Below are 24502 nucleotides of genomic sequence, written 5' to 3'. Positions count from 1 at the left end.
GTTCGGTAACTGCGGCTGCCTCGCGGCCTAGCTGTTCTCTCCTCTCCTGTGGGCCTTGGGGTCCACCACCTGGTTCCAGCACCGTCAGCTGGTTCCGGGCCGAGCCTTTGGCTTAGGTGCCTCCTCCTGGGTATCCGAGTTCCGCCAACGCCAGGCGGTCCTTGGTAGTGCTTTTAAGCGCGGGCACCTACAGCTTAGTAACCGGGTTCCAGCACCGTCAGCTGGTTCTCGTTCGTGCCATTGGCTCTTGCACACTGGGGCAACGCATCTGAGTTCCAGCACCGCCAGCTGGTTCTCGGCAGTGTTTTTGTCACGGGTACTCCCTCGTGCCCAGCCTGGTTCCAGCACCGTCAGCTGTTTCCGGGTACTGTCAAACTCACTGAGACACCTATGCGTTGCCCCGTCGTGTTGCGGTCGAGTTAGCCAACTCCAGGGTGCCTCCAGTTTAGGAGCTTCCTATGTGGGCTGCATGAATTGGTAGTCAAGGCTGGTTCTGTAGTGCCAGTAGGCCCAGCTCCCCCTGTAGGACTGTTGGGGTTCGGTAACTGCGGCTGCCTCGCGGCCTAGCTGTTCTCTCCTCTCCTGTGGGCCTTGGGGTCCACCACCTGGTTCCAGCACCGTCAGCTGGTTCCGAGCCGAGCCTTTGGCTTAGGTGCCTCCTCCTGGGTATCCGAGTTCCGCCAACGCCAGGCGGTCCTTGGTAGTGCTTTTAAGCGCGGGCACCTACAGCTTAGTAACCAGGTTCCAGCACCGTCAGCTGGTCCTCGGTGCCATTGGCTCTTGCACACTGGGGCAAAGCATCCGGGTTCCAGCACCGCCAGCTGGTTCTCGGCAGTGTTCTTGTCACAGGTACTCCCTCGTGCCAAGCCTGGTTTCAGCACCGTCAGCTGTTTCCGGGTTGTGTCAAGTTCACTGAGACGCCTATGCTTGCCCCGTCGTGGTGCGGTCGGGTTAGCCAACTCCAGGGTGCCTCCAGTTTAGGAGCTTCCTATGTGGGCTGCGTGAACTGGTAGTCAAGGCTGGTTCTGTAGTGCCAGTAGGCCCAGCTCCCCCTGTAGGACTGTTGGGGTTCGGTAACTGCGGCTGCCTCGTGGCCTAGCTGTTCTCTCCTCTCCTGTGGACCTTCGGGTCCACCACCTGGTTCCAGCACTGTCAGCTGGTTCCGAGCCGAGCCTTTGGCTTAGGTGCCTCCTCCTGGGTATCCGAGTTCCGCCAACGCCAGGCGGTCCTTGGTAGTGCTTTTAAGCGCGGGCACCTACAGCTTAGTAACCAGGTTCCAGCACCGTCAGCTGGTCCTCGGTGCCATTGGCTCTTGCACACTGGGGCAACGCATCCGGGTTCCAGCACCGCCAGCTGGTTCTCGGCAGTGTTCTTGTCACAGGTACTCCCTCGTGCCAAGCCTGGTTTCAGCACCGTCAGCTGTTTCCGGGTTGTGTCAAGTTCACTGAGACGCCTATGCTTGCCCCGTCGTGGTGCGGTCGGGTTAGCCAACTCCAGGGTGCCTCCAGTTTAGGAGCTTCCTATGTGGGCTGCGTGAACTGGTAGTCAAGGCTGGTTCTGTAGTGCCAGTAGGCCCAGCTCCCCTGTAGGACTGTTGGGGTTCGGTAACTGCGGCTGCCTCGCGGCCTAGCTGTTCTCTCCTCTCCTGTGGGCCTTGGGGTCCACCACCTGGTTCCAGCACCGTCAGCTGGTTCCGGGCCGAGCCTTTGGCTTAGGTGCCTCCTCCTGGGTATCCGAGTTCCGCCAACGCCAGGCGGTCCTTGGTAGTGCTTTTAAGCGCGGGCACCTACAGCTTAGTAACCGGGTTCCAGCACCGTCAGCTGGTCCTCGGTCGTGCCATTGGCTCTTGCACACTGGGGCAACGCATCTGAGTTCCAGCACCGCCAGCTGGTTCTCGGCAGTGTTTTTGTCACGGGTACTCCCTCGTGCCCGGGCCTGGTTCCAGCACTGTCAGCTGTTTCCGGGTACTGTCAAACTCACTGAGACACCTATGCGTTGCCCCGTCTTGTTGCGGTCGAGTTAGCCAACTCCAGGGTGCCTCCAGTTTAGGAGCTTCCTATGTGGGCTGCATGAATTGGTAGTCAAGGCTGGTTCTGTAGTGCCAGTAGGCCCAGCTCCCCCTGTAGGACTGTTGGGGTTCGGTAACTGCGGCTGCCTCGCGGCCTAGCTGTTCTCTCCTCTCCTGTGGGCCTTGGGGTCCACCACCTGGTTCCAGCACCGTCAGCTGGTTCCTTGCCGAGCCTTTGGCTTAGGTGCCTCCTCCTGGGTATCCGAGTTCCGCCAACGCCAGGCGGTCCTTGGTAGTGCTTTTAAGCGCGGGCACCTACAGCTTAGTAACCGGGTTCCAGCACCGTCAGCTGGTTCTCGGTCGTGCCATTGGCTCTTGCACACTGGGGCAACGCATCTGAGTTCCAGCACCGCCAGCTGGTTCTCGGCAGTGTTTTTGTCACGGGTACTCCCTCGTGCCCAGCCTGGTTCCAGCACCGTCAGCTGTTTCCGGGTACTGTCAAACTCACTGAGACTCCTATGCGTTGCCCCGTCGTGTTGCGGTCGAGTTAGCCAACTCCAGGGTGCCTCCAGTTTAGGAGCTTCCTATGTGGGCTGCATGAATTGGTAGTCAAGGCTGGTTCTGTAGTGCCAGTAGGCCCAGCTCCCCCTGTAGGACTGTTGGGGTTCGGTAACTGCGGCTGCCTCGCGGCCTAGCTGTTCTCTCCTCTCCTGTGGGCCTTGGGGTCCACCACCTGGTTCCAGCACCGTCAGCTGGTTCCGGGCCGAGCCTTTGGCTTAGGTGCCTCCTCCTGGGTATCCGAGTTCCGCCAACGCCAGGCGGTCCTTGGTAGTGCTTTTAAGCGCGGGCACCTACAGCTTAGTAACCGGGTTCCAGCACCGTCAGCTGGTTCTCGTTCGTGCCATTGGCTCTTGCACACTGGGGCAACGCATCTGAGTTCCAGCACCGCCAGCTGGTTCTCGGCAGTGTTTTTGTCACGGGTACTCCCTCGTGCCCAGCCTGGTTCCAGCACCGTCAGCTGTTTCCGGGTACTGTCAAACTCACTGAGACACCTATGCGTTGCCCCGTCGTGTTGCGGTCGAGTTAGCCAACTCCAGGGTGCCTCCAGTTTAGGAGCTTCCTATGTGGGCTGCATGAATTGGTAGTCAAGGCTGGTTCTGTAGTGCCAGTAGGCCCAGCTCCCCCTGTAGGACTGTTGGGGTTCGGTAACTGCGGCTGCCTCGCGGCCTAGCTGTTCTCTCCTCTCCTGTGGGCCTTGGGGTCCACCACCTGGTTCCAGCACCGTCAGCTGGTTCCGAGCCGAGCCTTTGGCTTAGGTGCCTCCTCCTGGGTATCCGAGTTCCGCCAACGCCAGGCGGTCCTTGGTAGTGCTTTTAAGCGCGGGCACCTACAGCTTAGTAACCAGGTTCCAGCACCGTCAGCTGGTCCTCGGTGCCATTGGCTCTTGCACACTGGGGCAACGCATCCGGGTTCCAGCACCGCCAGCTGGTTCTCGGCAGTGTTCTTGTCACAGGTACTCCCTCGTGCCAAGCCTGGTTTCAGCACCGTCAGCTGTTTCCGGATTGTGTCAAGTTCACTGAGACGCCTATGCTTGCCCCGTCGTGGTGCGGTCGGGTTAGCCAACTTCAGGGTGCCTCCAGTTTAGGAGCTTCCTATGTGGGCTGCGTGAACTGGTAGTCAAGGCTGGTTCTGTAGTGCCAGTAGGCCCAGCTCCCCCTGTAGGACTGTTGGGGTTCGGTAACTGCGGCTGCCTCGCGGCCTAGCTGTTCTCTCCTCTCGTGTGGACCTTCGGGTCCACCACCTGGTTCCAGCACTGTCAGCTGGTTCCGGGCCGAGCCTTTGGCTTAGGTGCCTCCTCCTGGGTATCCGAGTTCCGCCAACGCCAGGCGGTCCTTGGTAGTGCTTTTAAGCGCGGGCACCTACAGCTTAGTAACCAGGTTCCAGCACCGTCAGCTGGTCCTCGGTGCCATTGGCTCTTGCACACTGGGGCAACGCATCCGGGTTCCAGCACCGCCAGCTGGTTCTCGGCAGTGTTCTTGTCACAGGTACTCCCTCGTGCCAAGCCTGGTTTCAGCACCGTCAGCTGTTTCCGGGTTGTGTCAAGTTCACTGAGACGCCTATGCTTGCCCCGTCGTGGTGCGGTCGGGTTAGCCAACTCCAGGGTGCCTCCAGTTTAGGAGCTTCCTATGTGGGCTGCGTGAACTGGTAGTCAAGGCTGGTTCTGTAGTGCCAGTAGGCCCAGCTCCCCCTGTAGGACTGTTGGGGTTCGGTAACTGCGGCTGCCTCGCGGCCTAGCTGTTCTCTCCTCTCCTGTGGGCCTTCGGGTCCACCTCCTGGTTCCAGCACCGTCAGCTGGTTCCGGGCCGAGCCTTTGGCTTAGGTGCCTCCTCCTGGGTATCCGAGTTCCGCCAACGTCAGGCGGTCCTTGGTAGTGCTTTTAAGCGCGGGCACCTACAGCTTAGTAACCGGGTTCCAGCACCATCAGCTGGTCCTCGGTCTTGCCATTGGCTCTTGCACACTGGGGCAACGCATCTGGGTTCCAGCAACGCCAGCTGGTTCTCGGCAGTGTTTTTGACACAGGTACTCCCTCGTGCCAAGCCTGGTTTCAGCACCGTCAGCTGTTTCCGGGTTGTGTCAAGCTCACTGAGACGCCTATGCTTGCCCCGTCGTGGTGCGGTCGGGTTAGCCAACTCCAGGGTGCCTCCAGTTTAGGAGCTTCCTATGTGGGCTGCGTGAACTGGTAGTCAAGGCTGGTTCTGTAGTGCCAGTAGGCCCAGTTCCCCCTGTAGGACTGTTGGGGTTCGGTAACTGCGGCTGCCTCGCGGCCTAGCTGTTCTCTCCTCTCCTGTGGACCTTCGGGTCCACCACCTGGTTCCAGCACTGTCAGCTGGTTCCGGGCCGAGCCTTTGGCTTAGGTGCCTCCTCCTGGGTATCCGAGTTCCGCCAACGCCAGGCGGTCTTTGGTAGTGCTTTTAAGCGCGGGCACCTACAGCTTAGTAACCGGGTTCCAGCACCGTCAGCTGGTCCTCGGTGCCATTGGCTCTTGCACACTGGGGCAACGCATCCGGGTTCCAGCACCGCCAGCTGGTTCTCGGCAGTGTTCTTGTCACAGGTACTCCCTCATGCCAAGCCTGGTTTCAGCACCGTCAGCTGTTTCCGGGTTGTGTCAAGTTCACTGAGACGCCTATGCTTGCCCCGTCGTGGTGCGGTCGGGTTAGTCAACTCCAGGGTGCCTCCAGTTTAGGAGCTTCCTATGTGGGCTGCGTGAACTGGTAGTCAAGGCTGGTTCTGTAGTGCCAGTAGGCCCAGCTCCCCCTGTAGGACTGTTGGGGTTCGGTAACTGCAGCTGCCTCGCGGCCTAGCTGTTCTCTCCTCTCCTGTGGGCCTTCGGGTCCACCTCCTGGTTCCAGCACCGTCAGCTGATTCCGGGCCGAGCCTTTGGCTTAGGTGCCTCCTCCTGGGTATCCGAGTTCCGCCAACGTCAGGCGGTCCTTGGTAGTGCTTTTAAGCGCGGGCACCTACAGCTTAGTAACCGGGTTCCAGCACCGTCAGCTGGTCCTCGGTCGTGCCATTTGCTCTTGCACACTGGGGCAACGCATCTGGGTTCCAGCAACGCCAGCTGGTTCTCGGCAGTGTTTTTGACACAGGTACTCCCTCGTGCCAAGCCTGGTTTCAGCACCGTCAGCTGTTTCCGGGTTGTGTCAAGCTCACTGAGACGCCTATGCTTGCCCCGTCGTGGTGCGGTCGGGTTAGCCAACTCCAGGGTGCCTCCAGTTTAGGAGCTTCCTATGTGGGCTGCGTGAACTGGTAGTCAAGGCTGGTTCTGTAGTGCCAGTAGGCCCAGCTCCCCCTGTAGGACTGTTGGGGTTCGGTAACTGCGGCTGCCTCGCGGCCTAGCTGTTCTCTCCTCTCCTGTGGGCCTTCAGGTCCACCACCTGGTTCCAGCACCGTCAGCTGGTTCTCGGCAGTGTCTTTTGCTCTTGTACCTTCTGCTCCCCATCCTGGTTCCAGTACCGTCAGATGGTTCCGGGCAGAGCCTTTGGCTTAGGTGCCTCCTTCTGGGTATCCAAGTTCCACCAACGTCAGGTGGTCCTTGGTAGTGCTTTCAGGCATGGGTACCTCCTGCTTAGTAACCGGGTTCCAGTAACGTCAGCTGGTCCTCGGTAGTTCCATTGGCTCTTGGACCTTCGGCTACCCATCCGGGTTCCAGTACCGTCAGCTGGTTCTCGGCAGTGTCTTTTTTCTCTTGTACCTTCTGCTCCCCATCCTGGTTCCAGTACCGTCAGCTGGTTCCGGGCAGAGCCTTTGGCTTAGGTGCCTCCTCCTGGGTATCCGAGTTCCGCCAACGTCAGGCGGTCCTTGGTAGTGCTTTTTAGCACGGGTACCTCCTGCTTAGTAACCGGGTTCCAGTAACGTCAGCTGGTCCTCGGTAGTTCCATAGGCTCTTGAACCTTCGGGTAGCCATCCAAGTTCCAGTTCCATCAGCTGGTTCTTGGCATTTTCTCAGCCTTCTTGTACCTTCTGCTACATTTCCAAGTTGAAGACCCTAAAGTCGACGACCCGGAAGACCACCCCGATGATGACGACGACGACAACCCGGAAGACCACCCCGATGACGACGACGACGACGGCGGAGACGACGACGGCGGAGACGATGACGGCGGAGACGACGACGGCTGAGACAACGACGGCGGAGATGACGACACTGGAGACGACGACCCTGGAGACGACGACATGGAAGACCAAGAAGCAGAAGAACAAGAGGCTGCAGAACAATGAGCAGAAGAACATTAAGCATAAGACTTAATATCAGAGCAAAAGATATTATCTAATTTATATGCAGAAGAAGACTAAGCAGTGTATGGGGGTGAGTCCGTTCCTCCTCGTGGTGCCCCTGGTAAAGCCTGATGCTGCAGGCCAAACTGAACGCGGACAAATGTAACTTTTGTGACTGGCAGAACAGAAGGTGTAATCTTCCAACTTTTATAGATAACAACTACGGGAATGCCTGTCACAAATGAGAATATGATGAAGAAGTAGAATAGGAAGAATAATAACAGTGGAATAAAAAGAATATGTAGAATAGGAAGAATAATAATAGTTGAATAAAATGAATATGAAGAACGTAATCAAAAAAAAAAAAAAAGGTAAAGGATGAAGAAGAAGATGAATAAGGTGAAGAAGAAGTTGATGTCAAAGATGCTGATGATGATGAAGATGAAAGTGTGGGAAAAGAAAAAAAAAAAGAAAAAAAAGAAGGGGAAGGGCGTGGAATAGTGAAACATCAATATCTGACAAAATTAAAAAAAAATTTACATAGTCAATATCTTTGTCACTCCGAACGTCTTAAAAAAAAACAAAAAACATGCTATTCTATTTGATTGGGATAAACCTCTATGACTTTAATGTCTCCGCCACCTCCCCAAATACATCCGGCATTATTCTTAGTTGTTTTCCTTCATGTAGAATGAACCTACAAGGCAAGAAAGGGTTTATTTTAATTCCGATATTTTGGTCCCATTGACTTGCATTGGGATCGGGGATCGGTATCGGCGATATCCGATATTTTTTGAATATCGGCCGATCCTATCCGATACCGATACTTTCCGATATCGGAAGGTATCGCTCAACACTACTTATTAAGTATTTTGTGTGACATATCTCTGTGATTTAATTGCATAAAAATTCAAATTTGGAAAATTGCAAAATTTTCAACATTTTTGCCAAATGTCCATTTTTTTCACAAATAAACGCAGGTATTATCAAAGAAATTTTACCACTATCATGAATTACAATATGTCACGAGAAAACCGTGTCAGAATCACCAGGATCCGTTGAAGCGTTCCAGAGTTATAACCTCATAAAGGGACAGTGGTCAGAATTGTAAAAATTGGCCTGGTCCATAATGTGCAAACCACCCTTGGGGGTAAAGGGGTTAAATCACCTGTCTTACATTAAGTTGAGTGCCAAGTTTTTGCTATATAGCTATCCCATTCTGTTTTGATCTCCAACAATATTTTTAAGAGGATTTGAATAAAGTAAACATTTTTTATTATCATGAAGATGTGCTGGATCATTATGGATTAACTTTGCATGCGGGCTTGAACGCTATTCCATGCACCTTCGTGGATAACTGCACCTGCTGTGGATAATTCAAGGGTGAGCTGATGAATATTTTTCTTATATCATATTTCATGTAGAAGTATGCATGTTATATATTACGCTACATGTCGTTGTTCGAAAGTTTACAATGCATTAGATCTGAGAACATGATCTGGACATTATTAATGCCCAGAAAATTTTAGATGTTTCAATCCTAAAAACATTACCAAAACATTACTCTTTCATGATTGTAACCCTAAGGGTTTGCAAGTTAGAGACACTGATCTCCTCCATTGTGGCATCAGTGGTGGTAACACGAAGCGCTCCCTGGCACAAATGAGAAAAAGAGAAAACACAATAGTTTGACAATAAATGGTTTCTCTCAAACACTAACCATGAATGGAGAAAAAGTTTTGATGTTATAATTCTTATTCTCTGAATAAAAGGCCAAGAATGCAAAAATTCTGCCGGGGTATGTAAAATTTTGAGAACAACTGTAAATATATATTTTTATTATTATTTTTTATTTTCATTATTTATAAAGTTATTTTTATTTTTTGCATAATAATCTCAGATTTTTTATAATAATAATAATAATAATCTTTATTTTTATATAGCGCTATCATATTCCGCAGTGCTTTACATTTTGCACACATTGTCATCACTGTCCCCAATGGGGCTCACAATCTATATTCCCTATCAGTATGTCTTTTGGATTTATTATTTTATTATTTGTCATTATATTCCATATTTTTATTCTTTTATTAAACATATTTATTATTATTACTTCATTTTCATTAATATTTTCATAAGAGCTTTTTCTCTTTTTGTGTCCTTAGTGTTCTAGTATAATCTGGTTTACTCTCTGTACTTACTCATCATGTTTTAACTATCTACAGGCTTTTTGATTACAGTATATAGACCATGCCAATATGGTCGCTGCTGATTCGCGCATGAGCCTCGTGATCCTACTTGTGAATATTCATGATGGGTTTAGTTTAACGAGTGTGCTTTTTTATAACGTCATTTGAAGATTTCTCTGTGACGTGCACCGTCCATGAATATCAGATGTAAAACTTGCACTTCCGGAGGATGCCACAACACGCATGCACATCGAATATGATGCTCATCAGTAAGATCTATTTAAAAGAAGAAGCTTCACCTAGTTGGGACCTTGTTTTGATAAAGCTAACCTGAAACTCACATCAACAAGGGTTCCTTCCCTGTCTCTACAGCAATATTTTACCATGGGTAAGTTGTTTTTATTTATGTTGTTTTGGATTTACATTGTTTGGTCAGGCCATGAATCGATGTGATGGTTACATATGATATCTATAGATATAATTAAAATTATCTTCTACTAAGTGACCTACTAGGTTCCTGTATCGTGTGTCTAGTCATCTCATTCCACTTCACTGACCTTGCAATGTTCGTTTGGTAAATCAATTCATGTAGGGATTGATTTCCCTTGTGATATATATCAGCATATATTGGGTTTCTTAACTGACTATTACTTCACATTTTCTGCACAGCAACCTTTTGTATAGACGTTTTATGTACTTAAACTCTCAAGTCTGCATGCTGCTAAGGACTGCATTGTGGTCTTCTTATATTTTACCTGCTTAATCGTTGTTTTTATGGCTATTCATTGTATTTTTAAATTTAAATAAAACATTTTTGTACTTCATTGAAATTAAGTGCTCTAATTGTTTTCTTGTTCATATGTTCAGGAGTTTGCTTCAATTATATATCCAATCTACTACCATCCCCACTTGGGTTGACTAATGGAGGATCACATGTTTTCTTAACATGATGCTCCTTACCGACTTTATGTTGTTATATCCTTTGAACCTGATGATATTTTGTTTGACAGCTGGTTTGTGGTTTTGTGCTAAGATTCTGTGTTTGTTTTTTTTTCCTTCCTGGTACAGAGCACTGTGGCCACAAATCTCTTGTCCTAGGAACATTGTTCCTGAAGACTTGTGGTTTCTTTACATGCAATTTTATAAGCTTTCTTTGGGCTGACATGTTCTTTTTAGTAATTCTGACATCATGTCCAACATAGGAAAGTGTTGTGAATTCCACTCTTGGGCTCCCTCCGGTGGTTGTAAGTGGCATTTTTGTGAGTTCTGCTCTTGGGCTCCCTCTTGTGGTTTCGAGTGGTATGGCTGCTCCTTGGAGTTAGCTGTCAGCAGCTGCTTCCACTGATTGTCTTTTCTGCTCGGCTATTTATGCCTGGCTCTTTCCTTCAGCCAGTGCCACTCGTAAATGGTTCCTGGTTGGATTCACATCTCTTTGGATTTCCCTGTTATCCTGACCAGTTCAGCAAAGCTAAGTTCTTGCTTGCTCTTTTCTGTTCATAGATTGTGCACTTGTCCGTTCTGAGCTTTCTATGTTTGTCCAGCGTTATCAGTATGAATTAATTCTGTCTTGCTGGAAGCTCTGGGAAGCAGATTTGCCCTCCACACCTTTAGTCAGGTGTGGAGATTTTTTGTTAACTCTGCGAGGATTTTTGTAGTGTTTTATACTGACCGTACAGTATTCCATCCTGTCCTATCTATCAAGCTAGACTGGCCTCCTGTGCTCATCCTGGTTTCATTCTGTGTATGTCTTTTCCCTCTCCACTCACAGTCATTATTTGTGGGGGGCTAATCTATCCTTTGGGAATTTTCTCTGAGGCAAGATAGTCTTCCTGCTTCTATCTTTAGGGGTAGTTAGCTCTTAGGCTGTGTCGAGGTGCCTAGGGAGAGTTAGGAGTATCCCACGGCCATGTTGCTCCTCAACCACCGCATCATAACAGGAAAGTCAACAGCGCCTGATACCTGAGAAACGAGAAAATGTATGTTTAATGTAACTTTATTCCAAATGTGTTAAAACCTCTGAACACAGATTCTCAAACATCACTCGTGCTTCGTAAGCTGAATAGGGAAGTTTACTTCTGAAACGCGTCAGAGGATTTTGATGCCAAAGTGAATGAATGTTGGCATTTCCTGACACTTATTGCAGCCTTTATTTTAAATATATTTCTATAATTGTGAAACATGCAAAAAAAAACTTTTTTATCCATATCAAAATCTTTTTTGTTTCTTAGGGAAAACACTGCGCGTTGTGCGATAGATCTCTCTTGCATAGTTGATGTTTAGTATTAAACACATCATCATGATTTAATGAGTTTTTATCATTGCTTCACCCCAAGACAAAGGTTGTTCCAGTTGAATAACAGCATAAATAAATTGATGGGAAGATTATAAATGCAAATTCAAAGTGAAGAAGAAAAAAAAAGAAAAAATAGCAAAAAGGGCTCTGAGATATAAATAAATCCGTCTTATGTAATTTTGCGAGAATGTGGATGAAATTCCATTTATGTCCATAAGTCAGAGGTAAAAAGAGTTCATTATTTTTAGCCTGAGGATAGGCATAGTCATTTGCACAAAATAAACAATGCAAATTTGCATTGTCAAACATGATAGTTATTCTATTTTTTCTGTAAAATAGGATGCAACTCTAATAAATCCATAAGCAACAATATGCATGCTTTGTACCTTGATATATTATAAATTTATGCTAATTAAATAAAACAATCAGTTTTTGCAAGAGATGACCTTGACTGTTTAACCTTTTCAGTATGTTTCCCTGGAACAGAGGATTCACTTTCACAATATTTTTTCATGAATACCTTTCACATTTGTAGGCATTTACAGCAGAGAAAATTCCCAATATTCTTCAGATTGCTATCCTGAATGTAAATAACAGAGGACTCCAAGACACAAGATATTGCTGTATTGTTACATTGTTTTATAGTAAAGTTGCAAAACAAATCCATTCAGTTCAAATACTTTTGTCCACTATGGATCAAATAAAATAGGCAAGTAAAAAGGTAGTTGCAAAACACTCATCTGAAAATGAGAACCAGCATACAATCTTATCTCTTTATCTCAATTAATCTTACACAAATTTTCAGTTCTATATGGTTGATGCAAATTAATAGATCTATTGGTCTACAGCAACACCTTTTGGAAGCAGCAATCCTACAAGTCAATATCGACCCTTTAACAAGCCTTGCAATATGACTTATGCAAGGCTAATTAAAGGGTCGATAGTGACTTCTATGATCGCTGCTTAAAACAGGTGGCACTACAGAGCTGTAGTCCTCTTCCTGTCTGAAGATGCAATTTGCATATTAAATATCCCACAGGAGCATTGCACTGTTAATAAGCCTCCTTACATTGACATGCCAGAGCCAGCATGTCACGCTCCACAAGGAGAAATAGTATCCCTTAGACCTAGATCTTTTGTGGCATATTACTGCCTATGTAATGAGTTCTACAATAGTATGATGCAGCCAGTGCTGATGTCCCCCATCAAGTTCCTGCCTTTACATCATGTTATATCTATACTTTGTTGCTTCTGGGGCTACCAGTGTTGGTCTCTCACTGCCGGACTCTCCTTGCCTGCCACATCATAATCTATACAGTGTGATTTTTGCCACTACCACTGCCAGTAGAAAGACATGCCAGCCACACATCTCTTGCCCGTTCACAATACTGTACTGTTGCTGCCTTGCTGCCAGTGCTGTGCTGGACCTACACTACCAGACATTACATTGCCTGCCCTGTACTATATTACACAGTAAGGTTCCTGTCTCTGCCATATACTCTTCCTCTTCTGATAGAGAGCCAAACACTTCTACATCTTGTCCATTTTGTTATATACAGCTATACTATACTGCTTCTTGGGACCCTAAACTGCTCCGGGTAAATAAAATTAAAACTGCTCAACAGGGATAATTTTTGCACAGCATTTTAAGAAACTTTTGCTTCTTCACATGTAACATGTAGCAGTAACCCTGTTGCTGCTCTCCCCAAAAAATATAATTTTTGAATGGTTTGGAAGACAGACATTTTTGTTTTCATTTTTCATTTCGCAAACAGTAAATATGTTGCTGATCTCAAAATACTAGGGATCATTTTTGCTCCACTTGGTAGAAAGTCATGGCTTCTTCTGTTTTTATCAGAACCTTTTCTGATTACAATAAAGGAATAATTTTTTCAGGGCTCCAAAAAAGTAATGTAGCTTCTTCATTTGACAAACTAGTAATTTTTTTCTTTTCCGCAAACAAAAGATTTTGGACCATTCCTTCTCAAAAATCCATGACTCCTTCTCTGTGCACTGTCTTTGTAAAAACCTCAAAAAGCCAGGCATCTGCACCCCAAAAGGGATAATTTTTGGAACATTTTAACAATTTTAAATGCCTAAAAAGTCATCAACAACAAGTTGAACACAATTGTGAAGTTGAACGAAATGTATTGGTTATTTAAAATTTTTGTGGAAATTCAAAAACTGAAAAGTGGGGCCTCTTTACTTTCAGTGCAGCAAACGCACTCCAGAAGTTCATTGTGGATCTCGGAATGATAAATATTATCCACCGGTGTGTAGTCAAGTCTCCGTATAAATGCATCTGCTCTGTGATAGTCTCAGGGTTCTGTTTGAAGCACAGAGAGCATCATGAAGAACAAGGAACACAACAGGCAGGTCCATGATACTGTTGTGGAGAAGTTTAAAGCCGGATTTGGATATAAAATGATTTCCAAAACTTTAAACATCCGAAGGAGCACAGTGCAATAGGGTTCAGCGAAACCGGTCGAAATTTTTCAAAAGTCGCCGACTTTTGGCAAGGTCGGGTTTCATGAAACCCGACCCGACCCCTGTGTGGGGTCGGCCATGAAGTCGGCGATCTTTTGAATCTAGAATCGGAATTCCGATACCGATTCCCGATATGTTTAAGATATCGGGAATTGGTATCGGAATTCAGATTTAAGTGTAAAATAAAGAATTAAAATAAAAAATATCGCAATACTTACCCTCTGATGCGCCCTGGTACTAACCGGGAACCTTCCTTCCTTAGAATCAGCCTTCCAGGACCTTGCGGTGACGTCGCGGTGACGTCGCGGTGACGTCGCGGTGACGTCGCGGCTTGTGATTGGCCGCGCGGCCGCCCATGTGACCGCTCGCGCGACCAATCACAAGCCGCGACGTCACCGAAGGTCCTGGAAGGGCTGATTCTTAGGAAGGAAGGCTGCCGGAAAGAACCAGGGCGCGTCTGAGGGTGAGTATTTATTATTATTATTATTATTATTTATTTATATAGCACCATTGATTCCATGGTGCTGTACATGAGAAGGGGTTACATACAAGTTACAAATATCACATACAGTAAACAAACTAACAATGACGGACTGATACAGAGGGGCGAGGACCCTGCCCTTGCGGGCTTACATTCTACAGGTATACCTAATAGGAATATACTCACCCTCGGACGCGCCCTGCTTCTTTCCGGCAGCCTTCCTTCCTTAGAATCAGCCTTCCAGGACCTTGCGGTGACGTCGCGGTGACGTCGCGGCTTGTGATTGGCCGCGCGGCCGCCCATGTGACCGCTCGCACGACCAATCACAAGCCGCGACATCACCGAAGGTCCTGGAAGGGCTGATTCTTAGGAAGGAAGGCTGCCGGAAAGAAGCAGGGCGCGTCCGAGGGTGAGTATTTATTATTATTATTATTATTATTATTATTTATTTATATAGCACCATTGATTCCATGGTGCTGTACATGAGAAGGGGTTACATACAAGTTACAAATATCACATACAGTAAACAAACTAACAATGACGGACTGATACAGAGGGGCGAGGACCCTGCCCTTGCGGGCTTACATTCTACAGGTATACCTAATAGGAATATACTCACCCTCGGACGCGCCCTGCTTCTTTCCGGCAGCCTTCCTTCCTAAGAATCAGCCCTTCCAGGACCTTCGGTGACGTCGCGGCTTGTGATTGGTCGCGCGAGCGGTCACATGGGCGGCCGCGCGGCCAATCACAAGCCGCGACGTCACCGCGACGTCACCGCAAGGTCCTGGAAGGCTGATTCTAAGGAAGGAAGGCTGCCGGAAAGAAGCAGGGCGCGTCCGAGGGTGAGTATATTCCTATTAGGTATACCTGTAGAATGTAAGCCCGCAAGGGCAGGGTCCTCGCCCCTCTGTATCAGTCCGTCATTGTTAGTTTGTTTACTGTATGTGATATTTGTAACTTGTATGTAACCCCTTCTCATGTACAGCACCATGGAATCAATGGTGCTACATAAATAAATAATAATAATAATAAATACTCACCCTGCGCCCTGCTTCTTTCCGGCAGCCTTCCTTCCTAAGAATCAGCCCTTCCAGGACCTTCGGTGACGTCGCGGTGACGTCGCGGCTTGTGATTGGTCGCACGAGCGGTCACATGGGCGGCTGCGCGGCCAATCACAAGCCGCGACATCACCGCGACATCACCGCAAGGTCCTGGAAGGCTGATTCTAAGGAAGGAAGGTTCCCGGTTAGTACCAGGGCGCGTCAGAGGGTAAGTATTGCGATATTTTTTATTTTAATTCTTTATTTTACACTAAAATATGGATCGCAGGGCCTGAAGGAGAGTTTCCGCTCTTTCAGACCCTGGGAACCATGGAAACCCAATGCACTGCATTGGGTTTCAGGTTTCGGCCGACCCCGACCCCGACTTTTTTATAGGATCGGCCTATTTCACTCGACCCGACTTTTGAAAAAGTCGGGTTTCGTGAAACCCGACCCGATCCTATAAAAGTAAAGGTCGCTCAACCCTACAGTGCAAGCAATCATATTGAAATGGAAGGAGTATCATACCACTACAAATCTACCAAGACCCTGCCGTCCCTCTAAACTTTCATCTCAAACAAGGAGAAGACTGATCAGAGATGCAGCCAAGAGGCCCATGATCACTCTGGATGACCTGCAGAGATTTACAGTTGAGGTGTGACAGTCTGTCCATAAGACAACAATCAGTCGTACACTGCACAAATGGTGGTAAGAAGAAAGCCATTTCTCAAAGATATCCATAAAAAGTGTTGTTTAAAGTTTGCAACAAGCCACCTGGGAGACACACCAAACACGTGGAAGAAGGTGTTCTGGTCAGATGAAACCAAAATCAAACCTTTTGGCAAGAATGCCAAATGATATGTTTGGCATAAAGGCAACACAGCTCATCACCCTGAACACACCATCCCCACTGTCAAACATGGTGGTGGCAGGATCATGGTTTGGACCTATTTTTCCTCAGCAGCGACAGGGAAGATGGTTAAAATTGATTGGAAAATGGATGGAGCCAAATACAGGACCATTCTTGAAGAAAACTTGTTGGAGTCTGCAAAAGACCAGGGACTGGGACGGAGATTTGTCTTCCAACAAGACCATGATCCCAAACATAAAGCAAAATCGACAATGGAATGGGTCACAAATTAACATATCCAGGTGTTAGAATGGCCAAGTCAAAGTCCAGACCTCAATCCAATCGAGAATTTGTGGAAAGAGCTATAAACTGCTGTTCACAAACGATCTCCATCAAACCTCACAGAGCTCAAGCTGTTTGTCAAGGAAAAATGGGCAAGAATTTCAGTCTCTCGTTGTAAGAAACTGATAGATACATACCCCAAGCGACTTGCAGCTGTAATCACAGCAAAAGGTGGCGCAACAAAGTATTAAGTTAAAGGGGCTGAAAAATATTGCACGCCCCACTTTTCAGTTTTTGAATTTCCACAAAAATTTAAAATAAAAATGTCGTTAAACTTCACAATTGTGTTCCACTTGTTGATGATTCTTCACCAAAAAAATTACATTTGGTATCTTTATGTTTGGTTTTCCTCCCATATCTGTGCTGTAAGCTTGGTTATGTTCCCGTAATTTTATTATTATTATTATACATTTTTATAGCGCCATTTATTCCATGGCGCTTTACATGTGAATACGAGGCAAATATAGACAAATACATTAAACATGAGCAGATAACAGGCACACGGGTACATAAGGAGGGAGGACCCTGCCCGCGAGGGCTCACAGTCTGCAGGGGATGGGTGATGAAACACTAGGAGAGGGTAGGGCAGGTTGCGCGGCGGTTCAGTAATTTCAGGATCACTGCAGGCTGTAGGCTTGTCGGAAGAGGTGGGTCTTCAGGTTCTTTTTGAAGGTTTCTATGGTAGGCGAGAGTCTGATGTGTTGGGGTAGAGAGTTCCAGAGTATGGGGCAAGCACGGGAGAAGTCTTGGATGCGGTTGTGGGAAGAAGAGATGAGAGGGGAGTAGAGAAGGAGGTCTTGAGAGGATCGGAGGTTGCGTGTAGGTAGGTACCGGGAGACCATGTCACAGATGTATGGAGGAGACAGGTTGTGGATGGCTTTGTATATCATTGTGAGGGTTTTGAACTGGAGTCTCTGGGCGATAGGAAGCCAGTGAAGGGCTTGACATAGGGTAGAGGCTGGGGAATAGCGGGCAGACAGGTAGATTAGTCGGGCAGCAGAGTGTAGGATGGATTGGAGCGGTGCCAGAGTGCTAGAGGGGAGTCCAGAGAGTAGGAGGCTGCAGTAGTCGAGGCGGGAGATGATAAGGGCATGCACTAGCGTTTTTGCGGTGTTGCAGTCAAGGAAAGCACGGATCCGGGAAATATTTTTGAGTTTGAGACAGCAGGAGGAGGCAATGGCTTGGATATGTGGCTTGAAAGAGAGGGCAGAGTCGAGGATCACCCCGAGGCACCGGGCGTGTGGGACTGGGGAAAGTGAGCAGACATTGACATTGATGGATAGGTCTGGTGGAGGGGTAGAGTGAGATGGGGGAAAGATGATGAATTCTGTTTTGTCCATGTTCAGTTGTAGAAAGCGAGCAGAAAAGAAGGCTGAAATAGCAGACAGACAGTGCGGGATTTTGGTAATCATATAGTAAGCTTTGTTATTGTATCATATCATAGCAGTAAGCTTGGCTTAGGTGCTGTATCAATGTAGTAATCTGGATTCTGATATCATATATATGCAGAAAGCTTTTTTCTGTTCGCGTATCTACAGGTGGTTCTCACCAAATTAGAATATCATCAAAAAGTTAATTTATTTCCGTTCTTCAATGCAAAAAGTGAAACTCATATATTATATAGGGTCATTAGAAACAGAGTGATCCCTTTCAAGAGTTTATTTCTGTTAACCCCTTCATGACCCAGCCTATTTTGACCTTAAAGTCCTTGCCGTTTTTTGCAATTCTGACCAGTGTCCCTTTATGAGGTAATAACTCGGGAACGCTTCAACGGATCCTAGTGGTTCTGAGATTTTTTTTTCGTGACATATTGGGCTTCATGTTAGTGGTAAATTTAGGTCAATAAATTCTGTGTTTATTTGTGATAAAAACGGAAATTTGGCGAAAATTTTGAAAATTTCGCAATTTTCACATTTTTAATTTTTATTCTGTTAAACCAGAGAGTTATGTGACACAAAATAGTTAATAAATAACATTTCCCACACGTTTACTTTACATCAGCACAATTTTGGAAACAAAATTTTTTTTTGCTAGGAAGTTATAAGGGTTAAAATTTGACCAGCGATTTCTCATTTTTACAACGAAATTTACAAAACCATTTTTTTTAGGGACCACCTCACATTTGAAGTCAGTTTGAGGGGTCTATATGGCTGAAAATACCCAAAAGTGACACCATTCTAAAAACTGCACCCCTCAAGGTGCACAAAACCACATTCCAGAAGTTTACTTCTACAGAAGGTGCTTCACAGCAGCAGAAGCAACATGAAAGGAAAAAATGAACATTTAACTTTTTAGTCACAAAAATGATCTTTCAGCAACAATTTTTTTATTTTCCGAATGGTAAAAAGAGAAACTGAACCACGAAAGTTGTTGCCCAATTTGTCCTGAGTACGCTGATACCTCATATGTGGGGGTAAACCACTGTATGGGTGCACGGCAGGGCTTGGAAGGGAAGGAGCGCCATTTGACTTTTTGAATGAAAAATTGGCTCCACTTTTTAGCGGACACCATGTCACGTTTGAAGAGCCCCCGTGTGCCTAAAAATTGGAGCTCCCCCACAAGTGACCCCATTTTGGAAACTACACGCCCCAAGGAACTTATCTAGATGCATAGTGAGCACTTTAAACCCCCAGGTGCTTCACAAATTGATCCGTAAAAATGAAAAAGTACTTTTTTTTCACAAAAAAATTATTTTAGCCTCAATTTTTTCATTTTCACATGGACAACAGGATAAAATGGATTCTAAAATTTGTTTGTCAATTTCTCCTGAGTACACCGATACCTCACATGTGGGGGTAAACCACTGTTTGGGCACATGGTAAGGCTCGGAAGGGAAGGAGCGCCATTTGACTTTTTGAATGAAAAATTATCTCCATCGTTAGCGGACACCATGTCGCGTTTGGAGAGACCCTGTGTGCTTAAACATTGGAGCTCCCCCACAAGTGACCCCATTTTGGAAACTGGACCCCCCAAGGAACTTATATAGATGCCTAGTGAGCACTTTAAACCCTCAGGTGCTTCACAAATTGATCCGTAAAAATGAAAAAGTACTTTTTTTTCACAAAAAATTTCTTTTTGCCTCAATTTTTTCATTTTCACATGGGCAATAGGATAAAATGGATCCTAAAATTTGTTGAGCAATTTCTCCCGAGTACGCTGATACCTCATATGTGGGGGTAAACCACTGTTTGGGCACACGGCATGGCTTGGAAGGGAAGGCGCGCCTTTTGACTTTTTGAATGGAAAATTAGCTCCAATTGTTAGCGGACACCATGTCGCATTTGGAGCGCCCCTGTGTGCCTATGCAATGGAGCTCCCCCACAAGTGACCCCATTTTGGAAACTAGACCCCCCAAGGAACTTATCTAGATGCATACTGAGCACTTTAAACCCCCAGGTGCTTCACAGAAGTTTATAATGCAGAGCCATGAAAATAAAAAATAATTTTTCTTTTCTCAAAAATGATTTTTTAGCCTGGAATTTCCTATTTTGCCAATGGTAATAGGAGAAATTGGACCACAAATGTTGTTGTCCAGTTTGTCCTGAGTACGCAGATACCCCATATGTGGGGGTAAACCACTGTTTGTGCACACGGCAAGGCTCAGAAGGGAAGGCACGCCATTTGGCTTTTTAAATGGAAAATTAGCTCCAATCATTAGCGGACACCATGTTGCGTTTGGAGAGCCCCTGTGTGCCTAAACATTGGAGATCCCCCACAAATGACCCCATTTTGGAAACTAGACCCCCAAAGGAACTAATCTAGATGTGTGGTGAGCACTTTGAACCCTCAAGTGCTTCACAGAAGTTTATAACGCAGAGCCATGAAAATAAAATAAAAAATTTATTTTCTCAAAAATGATCTTTTAGCCTGCAATTTTTTATTTTCCCAAGGGTAACAGGAGAAATTTGACCCCAAAAGTTGTTGTCCAGTTTCTCCTAAGTACGCTGATACTGCATATGTGGGGGTAAACCACTGTTTAGGCACATGCTGGGGCTCGGAAGTGAAGTAGTGATGTTTTGAAATGCAGACTTTGATGGAATGCTCTGCGGGCGTCACGTTGCGTTTGCAGAGCCTCTGATGTGGCTAAACAGTAGAAACCCCCCACAAGTGACCCCATTTTGGAAACTAGACCCCGAAAGGAACTTATCTAGATATGTGGTGAGCACTTTGAACCCCTAAGTGCTTTACAGAAGCTTATAACGCAGAGCCGTGAAAATAATAAATACGTTTTCTTTCCTCAAAAATAATTTTTTAGCCCAGAATTTTTTATTTTCCCAAGGGTTACAGGAGAAATTGGACCCCAAAAGTTGTTGTCCAGTTTCTCCTGAGTACGCCGATACCCCATGTGTGGGGGTAAACCACTGTTTGGGCGCACGTCGGGGCTCAGAAGGGAAGTAGTGACTTTTGAAATGCAGACTTTGATGGAATGGTCTGCGGACGTCACGTTGCGTTTGCAGAGCCCCTGGTGTGCCTAAACAGTAGAAACCCCCCATAAGTGACCCCATTTTGGAAACTAGACCCCCCAAGGAACTTATCTAGATATGTGCTGAGCACTTTGAACCCCCAAGTGCTTCACAGACGTTTACAACGCAGAGCCGTGAAAATAAAAAATCATTTTTCTTTCCTCAAAAATGATGTTTTAGCAAGCAATTTTTTATTTTCTCAAGGGTAACAGGAGAAATTGGACCCCAGTAATTGTTGCGCAGTTTGTCCTGAGTATGCTGGTACCCCATACGTGGGGGTAAACCACTGTTTGGGCACATGTCGGGGCTCGGAAGTGAGGGAGCACCATTTGACTTTTTGAATACGAGATTGGCTGGAATCAATGGTGGCGCCATGTTGCGTTTGGAGACCCCTGATGTGCCTAAACAGTGGAAACCCCTCAATTCTAACTCCAACACACCCCTAACCCTTATCCCAACTGTAGCCATAACCCTAATCACAACCCTAACCCCAACACACCCCTAACCACAACCCTAATTCCAACCCAACCCTAACCCTAAGGCTATGTGCCCACGTTGCGGATTCGTGTGAGATTTTTCAGCACCATTTTTGAAAAATCCGCGGGTAAAAGGCACTGCGTTTTACCTGCAGATTTACCGCGGATTTCCAGTGTTTTTTGTGCGGATTTCACCTGTGGATTCCTATTGAGGAACAGGTGTAAAACGCTGTGGAATCTGCACAAAGAATTGACATGCTGCGGAAAATACAACACAGCGTTTCCGCGCGGTATTTTCCGCACCATGGGCACAGCGGATTTGGTTTTCCATATGTTTACATGGTACTGTAAACCTGATGGAACACTGCTGCGAATCCGCAGCCAAATCCGCACCGTGTGCACATAGCCTAATTCTAAACACACGGATCCGCAGCAGTTTCCCATGAGCTTACAGTTCAATGTAAACCTATGGGAAACAAAAATCGCTGTACACATGCTGCGGAAAAACTGCACGGAAACGCAGCGGTTTACATTCCGCAGCATGTCGCTTCTTTCTGCGGATTCCGCAGCGGTTTTACAACTGCTCAAATAGAAAATCGCAGTTGTAAAACCGCAGTGAAATGCGCAGAAAAACCGCGGTAAATCCACAGCGGTTTAGCACTGCGGATTTATCAAATCCTCTGCGGAAAAATCCGCAGAGGACCAGAATACGTGTGCACATCCCGAACCCTAACCCTAGCCCTACCCCTAACCCTAACCCTACCCCTACCCCTAACTCTACCCCTAACCCTACCCCTAACCCTACCCCTAACCCTACCCCTAACCCTACCCCTAACCCTAACCCTACCCCTAACCCTACCCCTAACCCTACCCCTACCCCTAACCCTACCCCTACCCCTAACCCTACCCCTACCCCTAACCCTACCCCTAACCCTACCCCTAACCCTAGTTCTTACCCCAACCTTAGTGGAAAAAAAAATTATTTATTTTTTTTATTGTCCCTACCTATGGGGGTGACAAAGGGGGGGGTCATTAACTATTTTTTTTATTTTGATCACTGAGATATAATCTATCTCAGTGATCAAAATTCACTCTGGAACGAATCTGCCGGCCGGCAGATTCGGCGGGCGCACTGCACATGCGCCCGCCATTTTGAAAGATGGCGGCGCCCGGGAAAGAAGACGGACACCGGCAGGATCGGTAAGTATAAGGGGGGGGAGATTAGGGCACGGGGGGCGTCGGAGCACGGGGGGAGGCGTCGGAGCCCGGGGGGGGGGCGTCGGAGCATGGATGAGGATCGGTGTGCGTGCGGGTGGATTGGAGCACGGGGTGGGGGATCGCTGTGCAGGGGGGTGGATCGGAGCACGGGGGGGATCGCTGTGCGGGGGGGTGATCGGAGCACGGGGGGGTTTCATTGGAGCACGGGGGGTGTGATTGGAGCACGGGGGGAGCGGACAGGAGGACGGGGGAGCGGAGCACAGGACGGAGGGGAGCGCTGCACAGATCGGAGGGCTGGGGGGGTGATCGGTGGGGTGGGGGCACATTAGTATTTCCAGCCATGGCCGATGATATTGCAGCATCGGCCATGGCTGGATTGTAATATTTCACCAGTTTTTTAGGTGAAATATTACAAATCGCTCTGATTGGCAGTTTCACTTTTAACAGCCAATCAGAGCGATCGTAGCCACGAGGGGGTGAAGCCACCCCCCCTGGGCTAAACTACCACTCCCCCTGTCCCTGCAGATCGGGTGAAATGGGAGTTAACCCTTTCACCCGATCTGCAGGGATGCGATCTTTCTGTGACACAGCATATGCGTCACAGGTCGGATTGGCACCGACTTTCATGACGCATACGCTGTGTCACAGGTCGGGAAGGGGTTAATGTTGATGTTTATGGCTTATAGCCTATGAAAACCCAAAAGTCATTATCTCAGTAAATTAGAATAATTAATAAAAAAAACACTTGCAAAAAGGCTTCCTAAGCATTTAAAAAGGTCCCTTCATCTGTTTCAGTAGGCTCCACAATCATGGGGAAGACTTCTGACTTATCAGATGTGCAGAAGTCAGACATTGACACACTCCCCAAGGAGGGTAAGCCACAAAACATCATGGCTAAAGAAGCTGGCTGTTCACAGAGTGTTGTATCCAAACATATTAATGGAAAGTTAAGTGGAAGGAATAAAGTGTGGTAGAAAAAGGTGCACAAGCAACCGGGATAACAGCAGGCTAAAAGGGATTGTTAAGAAAAGGCCATTAAAAAATTTGGGGGGTGATCCACAAAGAGTGTACTGCTGCTGAAGTCATTGCTTCAAAAACCACCACACACAGACGTATCCAGGACATAGGCTACAAGTGTTGTATTCCTTGTGTCAAGCCACTCATAACCAATAGACAGTGAAAAAAGCTTCTTACCTGGGCCAAGTAGAAAAATAACAGGACTGTTGCTCTATGGTCCAAGGTGTTGTTTTCAGATGAAAGTAAATTTTGCATTTCATTTGGAAATCAAGGTCCCAGAGTCTGTAGGAAGAGTGGAGAGGCCACAATCCAAGCTGCTTGAGGTCTAGTGTGAAGTTTGCACAGTTCAGTGAATGTTCGAGGGGCCATGTCATCTGCTGGTGTAGGTCCACTGTGTTTAATTAAGACCATTGTCAGCGCAGCCGTCTAGCAGTAAATTTTAGAGCACTTCATGCTTCCCCCTGCCGACAAGCTCTTTGGAGATGGAAATTTTATTCTCCAACAGGACTTGTCACCTGTCCACACTGCCAAAAGTTCTAACACCTGGTTTAAAAACAACAGTATCACTGTGCTTGATTGGCCAGCAATCTCACCTAACCTTAACCCCATAGAGAATCTATGGGGTATTGTCAAAAAGAAAGATGAGAGACACCAGACCCAACAATGCAGACGAGCTGAAGGCTGCTATCAAAGCAACCTGGGCTTCCGTAACACCTCAGCAGTGCCACAGACTGATCGCCTCCATGCAACATCAAATTGATGCAGTAACTAAAGCAAAAGGAGCCCTGACCAAGTATTGAGAGCATTTACTGAACATACATTTCAGTAGGCCAACATTTTGGATTTTAAATTCGTTTATTGA

This window comes from Ranitomeya imitator, chromosome 9 (assembly GCF_032444005.1).
Source record: "Ranitomeya imitator isolate aRanImi1 chromosome 9, aRanImi1.pri, whole genome shotgun sequence".
In the NCBI taxonomy this organism is placed as follows: Eukaryota; Metazoa; Chordata; class Amphibia; order Anura; family Dendrobatidae; genus Ranitomeya; species Ranitomeya imitator.
This window is presented reverse-complemented; position numbering follows the sequence as displayed.